An 8,138-nucleotide genomic window follows, 5' to 3' on the forward strand; every position below is an offset into this window, starting at 1 on the left:
GAATTTTCAGAGTTGACCAGTCCGAGCTACGTCAAAGTAAATAATCAAAGGCAAAGACAAGAACAGTGATTAATCTCACAACTCCTATAAGCAATACAAAATAGAGAGTTAGGCAAACACGGACCCCTGGACACACCAGCTGCGGGGCCAGACTAGGAGGTTATAAAAGTTTACTCGGGCTCCATCTCCAACTTTAGCTCGAATTCAAAATCATACTCCTAGGGGTACATGTACGTGGTCAGATTCTAAGGTTATAAAACATTTCGAGTATGTACTCCTAGGAGTACTTACTCCAGTTTTCGAGCTCGTACTCAAAATTTTTTAATCGCACAAGCGGCCTTTTTTTTTTTTTTTTTTTAGACATCTTCCCTAGTGTCAGCTCCCATGTGTTTATGTTGACGACATTGCACAGTAATATTCCAATCCACATAACAGTTAACTAGTGCCAGTGTTTTGCTAAAACATTCTAAATGATTTTTTTTAAAGAAATATTCGTTAAATCAGATGTAATTTCCGTACATATAAAGGGATATATATATATATATATATATATATATATATATATATATATATGCATGTATATTATTATTATATATTTCTTTACCATTTTTACTGTGTATCATGGACATATACAACATAAAATTTCGCTATCCTCTGCAGTGTATACTATACTCGCTATGATGATGGCTGAGAAAGATATACAGAAGCTATTATGAAATGAGTGTAATGATTTATGCTAAAAGAAAGCACGGACAAAGATATCTTCAGATGAAGAAACAAGATTGATACCAGCTGTTTTAAACCAACTTTAGACCGCTGTTTGGGGGATTTTAAGTGTCCAGGGAGTAAATCGGACTTGGCAAAGAGGAGACAGGGTTGTGAAGAAGTGGCAGATGTTTGAAATGGGTACAAAAATATTTAAATATAGATTAGTGATTTTATTATAGAGGCGAAACATGTCTCTGGCATAACTAATTATAATCATTATCATTTAAAAAAGAATGAGGATCGAATGTTTTATGATTAATAAATAAAATATGATTGAGCAAAATGTATTTACATTTATTAATTGAGAAAATTGATTGCCAAAAATTTTAAATCAGATGTTTAAGTGGTAAAACAATGTGAATATAAGCGTTAAATGCACTTCACATATAATAACACGTGTTAAAGTGATATTCACATTTTAGCTCTTCTGAGCCGAAGGCTCAAAGAGCTAATCATATGACCATATGTCTGGCGTGCGGTGTGCGTCAACTTTTTGTAAAAAGGGATATATCTCAAGAACAAATTGGCCAATTTTTGTCAACTTTGTCACAGGGTATCCTTGGCCCAAGGGCTTTCATTTGTACTAAAACTACGGGTGTGACCCTTTAACAAGGGGAGATACATGTAATTAGGAAAATGCAAACAAAAGTAATGGTTGCTAACAAATCGTCTCAAGAACCACTGGGCAAATTATCACCAAACTTATGCATAAGGATGAGGATAGCTTGTAGATAAAAAATTCTATAAGTTATCATCCTGGGGCAAAGGGTGTGGTCTCAAGGTCACTTCAAAGTTGACCTTCAATTTTATTTTGTTAAAACTTTGATATTTTGCTTAGTATAAGGACTAGGATCATCAAATTTTGTCAGTTGATGCATCTTAGGACCTACTATCATGTTGTCTCAAAAGTAGGTCATGGTGACCTACTTTTTGAATTTCGCAGGTAATTATTATTAAATGGATTTTGATGCATATCTTGGACACTTATGAGCCTATGATCATCAAAAGTTGTCAGTTGATGGATCATTGGACCTTGAACTGCGTCATGTGGAAAGTTTGTCACCATGACCTACTTTCTGAATCATTTATGAATACATTTTAGGTTGTTATTTCAGATACCGAGAGGTTTAGAATAATCAAACCTTGTAAGTTGATGCGTCTAGAGGCCTCGAAACATATTTATAAAAAAAAAAGTAGGTCACAGTGACCTACGTTTTGAACTTTGCAGACATTCAAATTTCACATTTTCAAATTTAGATGCATATTTTTGACACTATGAAAGAGAGGATCATCAAACTTTGTCAGTTGATGCATCTTGAGTCTTCATAGTTTGTTGACCAAAAAGTAGGTCACTGTGACCTACTTTGGAATTTGACGGCTATATTTTAATATTTCAGATACTGTTTGACCTACAATTATCAAACTGTGTCTGTTGATGAATGTTGAGTCTTCAGAATGTGTTTACTAAAAAGTAGGTCACTGTAACCTATTTTTGGATTTTGACGGCTATATTTGAATATTTCAGATACTATTTGACTTACAATCATCAAACTTTGTCAGTTGGTGGGTCATGAGACTTCACAGTGTGTCAACCAAAAAGTAGGTCAGTGTTACCTACTTTTGGAATTGGACGTTTATATCTGAATATATCAGATACAATTTGCCAGTTGATGCATCTTTAGTCTTTAGAGTGTGTCGACAAAAAGTAGGTCACAGTGGCCTTCTTTTGGAATTTGACGGCTGTATTTGAATACTATTTGACTTGTCAGTTGATGTATCTTGAGTCTTCATTGTGTCGACCAAAAGTAGGTCACTGTGACCTACTTTTGGACAGTTGTATTTAAATTTTCAGGTACTATTTGACTTAACATCATCAAACTTTGTTAATTGATGAATCTTGGTTAGTGATAATTTTCGCCTATTCTACAATGTATTAGAAGAGCGATTCTAGGCCCATGGTCCTCTTGTAATTCTTTATTAATCATTATAATGGAGCTGTGAAGTACAGGAAACTTCCTAGCTGCCGAGCTGTAGCCAGTGGCGGATTTACAGTCCCTGAAACTTTAGATACTTGACCATTGTCCCGTTCGATCACCGTGCGCTCTCCCTTTACAGTTTTGCGCTCACCGTGCGTTCGCCGTTTATTGTCATTCAGAACATCAAGGTGAAAGGATCGATCTTTATAGCAAGGCAAAAATGATAAAGGAACGTGTGCGTAAGAGTGAAAGTAAATTTTAATTTCCTTATTATATCAGAAATTTGATTTATAAAGTACATATGTCAGGATTATCAACAGTGAAAAATCATGGAAAATTGCATATCACTCACCAATATTATTTTCATTATTACAAAACATGATTGTTTGGTGAAAAAGTGGGGCGGGGAGGGGGTAGTTCTGAATGAGAGAAGAATGTAAGAGCCTGCAGTTATGAATTGAACCCTTATACATGTACACGTCGCAAAGAACGAGCGCTGGTGCATGTACAAAAATAAGGCAGTTTCAGTCAATAAATACCTCACCCCCCCCCCCCCCCCTTATCATTTTCAAGTTTGGGTAAAAGTACAATTTACTATTATTATTTTGTCTCACTTCACAAGAATTTTACACAAGTCATTTCTCTATCTTAAAACCATAACTTCTACATTTCAATGAACAATCGTGTCAGAATGTCGAACTATTTCAGATTATTTTACGCCTATATTAATGAAAGACATTGTCAATAAATGTATTCACTCCTTTCCCCAAAATTTGAAACTTTTGTATCGTTTGTCTCTAATATAAAGCTGTAATTTTTCTCACACATTTGTAAGACGTGCATAAATCATGCTGAATCATAAAAAGATGTCTAAGACAATAGATATTATATGTGCGAGAAATGGTAAAAAAAAAACTAATCTTTTTGATTTACCAAAGCAAATATATCGCTCGGGTTCAAATTTACTATTAAAGAGTAAAGGCATAGAGCTCTAAATATTGGGTACCCAAGTTAACCGATGTAGATAAAATAAACCAAATGGTATAAAATTCTACTCTGTGTTCCATTATAATCAATCTACATCACTACCAAAGTTCATCACGAAATTCTTATGCAGATATGAATCCGGAAAAATGCCTATTATTTTAGGTCGACTTTTAGGTGGGCCCTGACACTTTTAGACAAAACGAAGTGTTGAGCATTGCCGCAAGCTATTACATAAATGTGTAGCATTAAATAACATTTCTAAGTTCAATTTCTTATTCATAAACTGGAGTCCGCAATAGCTCCAAGTGACTGAAAATTGTAAAACCGTCTGTAATTTCACGTATCACAGCCATTTTGACCGGTACGACTAATTACACAAAAAAGATGAAAGGATTCGTAGTGATTTAGATACTCAAATACCAATTTTTATTAATATCAAATCATTATAGTGCATAAATTATGCTAATAACAAGTGTTCATAAAGATACAAATGTCTTATCGTTTTATCCGAACTACTTTAACACACGTGTTTGGCAGTTTTTAAGAATTATGTTAATTTGGGTAGTTTGTGGCACCGGTCAAAATGGCTGCGATAATTGATAAGTCTTTGCGGTATCACCCGAAGGACCTCTTTTAGTCGTCTCTTACAAAGAACAAGGGGTGCTGAAGAACTATTTTAACATGGATCCCGACGGGATCGATCTGCGGTTTGTAATACTTAGAAACTGTTTTTCAAGTTAAGAAAAACTCATGTAAATATTAAAGCATTCAGAATGAAATGCAGCAAAGTCACATATGGTTTGGTAATTTGAATGTTGTTTGAAGCGTTTGATGAAGTTTTTAATTTGTTATGTGAGTGTACCTTCAGACATATCCATTACACGTTTGTTGTCAGTCGTTCCTCCTCCGAATCAGCAACCATTACGCGGAATCGATTAGATGATGTGAATAAAAAAAATCAAACTGAAATACAGCAAAGTCACATATGGTGTGGTAATTTGAATGCGTTTTAAAGCGTTTGAAGAAATTTCCATTAGATGTTTATAGTTTCCTCCTTCTCTGAGACCGCGGCCACCACGAGGCACAGAATAGACATTTAAGACAAACATCATATCTACAGAAAGCGATTTTAATATAAGGAAGACATAAGTTCTTCAGAGCCCCACCCTTTACTCATATTTCTGCCCTGTGGATTCAGTTACAACGATGTACAATATGACAACGTAACCACTAATCATATAAAGAAATACATGGAGTGGTTGTGTATGATGTGCTGTTCACGCTTCATGTTTTTATTCACTTGTTGAGTTAAATGATAAAAGTTTACATATACATATATACAACTTTTTAAAAAGATTGTTTATAAAATCATTCTTTTGTTTTTTAATTGTAGAACTTTGCCAATATAATCATGACAGATATACCCCTTATATTGGATCTAAAAGGGGTAGATGATGTAAAATACCTTCTGAAGATTTCCTCCCATATGGCTTATCTGATAGATTTGAAATTTCTTGCTATTCTTTACTGCCATTTGTAAATGTGCATAGTGGTGGGATGGAATGATCCAATTATTTTCCTAAAAGTCATAGTGGATCTAATAGGGGTGGAAGATGTAAAATAGTTTGTGAACACTTCCCCTCCTTCATTGCTCACATTATATATTTCGAATTTTGTACAATGCTTCAGTGCAATTTGTCATTACATGAGGATCCAACCATTTTCCTAAAAGTTATAGTGGAACTAATTGGGATGGAGGATGTACAATAGCGTGTGTACACTTCTCCGCCTATAAATTCTATGGTCGGCATAACGATCTAGTTTGCCAAAACAACATGCCATTGGGTTAAATGCTGTCTGACGTGTTTCATACCGATTGTTAGCCGTTCTTGGTACACTGATTTTGACTACGGATAACTCCGTTTACCTGATAAAGATATAGGGCTCAAGACGGGTGTGACCGGTTGACAGGGGATGCTTACTCCTCCTAGGCACATGATCCCACCTCTGGTATATCCAGGGGTCCGTGTTTGCCCAACTCTCTGTTTTGTATTGCTGATAGGAGTTAAGAGATTGATCACTATTTGTTATATTCGCCTTTCACTTGACATTTTGTACAATACTTAAATGTCATTTGCATATGTGCATATTGTCAGGACAGAATGAGCCAGTTGCTATCCTTAAAGTTGCAGTGAGTCTGAGGAGTGGAGGGTGTAAAATATTTTGTAAACACTTTCCCTATATGGCTTATCGGATCTCTTAATGGATATGTTCCTGCTCATGCTTTCTCGTCCATGTCATGCAGTACCCTAAGGGGGAGGTTTCATTTGGAGCACTTCAAATTTAGGAAACTGGGGGATATATTTGTGTTTCATGAAAACAATTTCGTTATAACAAGTTTATGAATGATTAGGTCACCTCAGTAAACTCAGGTGACATATTGTAATAATTGATTGTCGTCCGTCGTTGTGCGTCGTCTGTCGTGCGTTAACAATTGAAATGTTTTAAATTCTTGATAACTACCAGTCCAATTCTTTTCAAATTTAGTATGAAGCATCTTTGGGACAAAGGGAACATAAATTGTAAATTTCAAGACTTCAGCAACCCTGGGGCCTTAGGGGCAGGGTAAAAACTGCCCGAAAATGACCAATTTTCTAAAACCTTCTTCTCAGGAACCGTATACGTGTAAGACAAACTAAATGCATGGTGATGTTGAACAGGAATGTTTCGACCTAAATTGTAAATTTCATGATCCCAGGGGTAGGAGTTTTGACCCCAGGGTGGGGCCAAACTTGATATATAGTGTTTATGTGTAAAACACCGAAATTGCATCTTCTTTAGTACTATTGATACTGTTTTGAAACGAAATCGATATCTAAAGATAGTACTTTACCAAAATTGTAAATTTGAAGATCCCAGGGGTAGGAATTTTGGTATCAGGGTTGGGCCAAAATGATCAAATTTTAAATGTGTGAACAATACACATTTTTAACTTCTTAATAGATATCATTCCAATTCTTTTCAAATTTGGTATGAAGCATCTTTTGAACAAGAGGGACATAAATTGTAAATTTTAGGATTCCTGTATCCCTGGGGCCTTAGGGGCATGGTAAAATTGACCAATCTTCAAAAATCCTCTTGTCAAGAACTGCAAACTCTTACGAAAAACTAAATGTATAGTGATGTACAGCAGGAAGGCCTTTACCAAAATTGTACATGTAAATTTCATGATCTCCGGAGTTGGGGTTCTGAATACAGGGCGGGGTCAACTTGTTATATAGTGTCTATGTGTAAAACACTTAAATAACATCTTCTTTAGTGCTATTGATACTAAATTGAAACGAAATGAATATTTAGAAAGAACATGTAGTCCTTTATTGTGAATTTGATGATGCCAGGGATATGGGTTTTGGTATCAAGGTTGGGCTAAAATGGTCAGTTATTAAATGTGTGAACAATAGACATTTTTAACTTCTTTTGATAACTATCATTCCAATTCTTTTCAAATTTAGAAAGAAACATATTTGGAACAAAGGGAACATAAATTGTAATTTTCAGAATTCGTGCCCCCTGGGGCCTTAGGGACGAGGCAAAAACTGCCTGAAATTGACCAATTTTTCAAAAATCTTCTTGTCAAGAATCGCATATGTTTAAGAAAAACTAAATGCATAGTGATGTATCCCATGAGTAGAAGTTCTGATCACAATTGGGACAAAACTTGTGATATAGTGTTTATGTGTAAAAGACTTAGATAACATCTTTAGTGTTATTGATACTAAATTGAAACTAAATGGATATTTAGAATGAACAGGTAGTCCTTTACCAAAATTGTAAATTTGATGATTCCAGGGGCTGGGGTTTTGGTATCAGGATGGGGACAAAATTGTCAGTTATCAAATGTGTGAACAATAGATATTTTTAACTTCTTAATAACTATCATTCCAATTTTTTTTCAAATTTGGAACAAGGGAAACATAAATTGTAAATTCCAGGATTCATGCATCCCTGGGGCCTTAGGGGCGGGACAAAAACTGTCCAAAATCGACCAATTTTCAAAAATCTTCTGAAGAGGAAAAACTAAATGCATTGAGATGTAAAGCAGTAAAGCTTCTACCAAAATTGTCAATTTCGTGATCCCCGTTGTAGGGGTTCTGACCCCAAGGTGAGACCAAACTTAGTATATAGTGTTTATGTGTAAGTTTGCTGATAATGTATACAATGTAAATACATACTAAGGAATAGCAGAAAAAGATGTACAAAAAATGGTGAAATTCATAACCCAGGGTTTTGACAGTAGGATGGGTCCAAATTAGTCATATCATATAATGTTTCAATGTTAATACACCTGTTATATTATGTGAAGCTTTTCATCAATGTATGCACTTATGAGGGCATTGGAGATGTAAG

Source organism: Ostrea edulis, chromosome 8 (assembly GCF_947568905.1).
Source record: "Ostrea edulis chromosome 8, xbOstEdul1.1, whole genome shotgun sequence".
NCBI classification, from domain to species: Eukaryota; Metazoa; Mollusca; class Bivalvia; order Ostreida; family Ostreidae; genus Ostrea; species Ostrea edulis.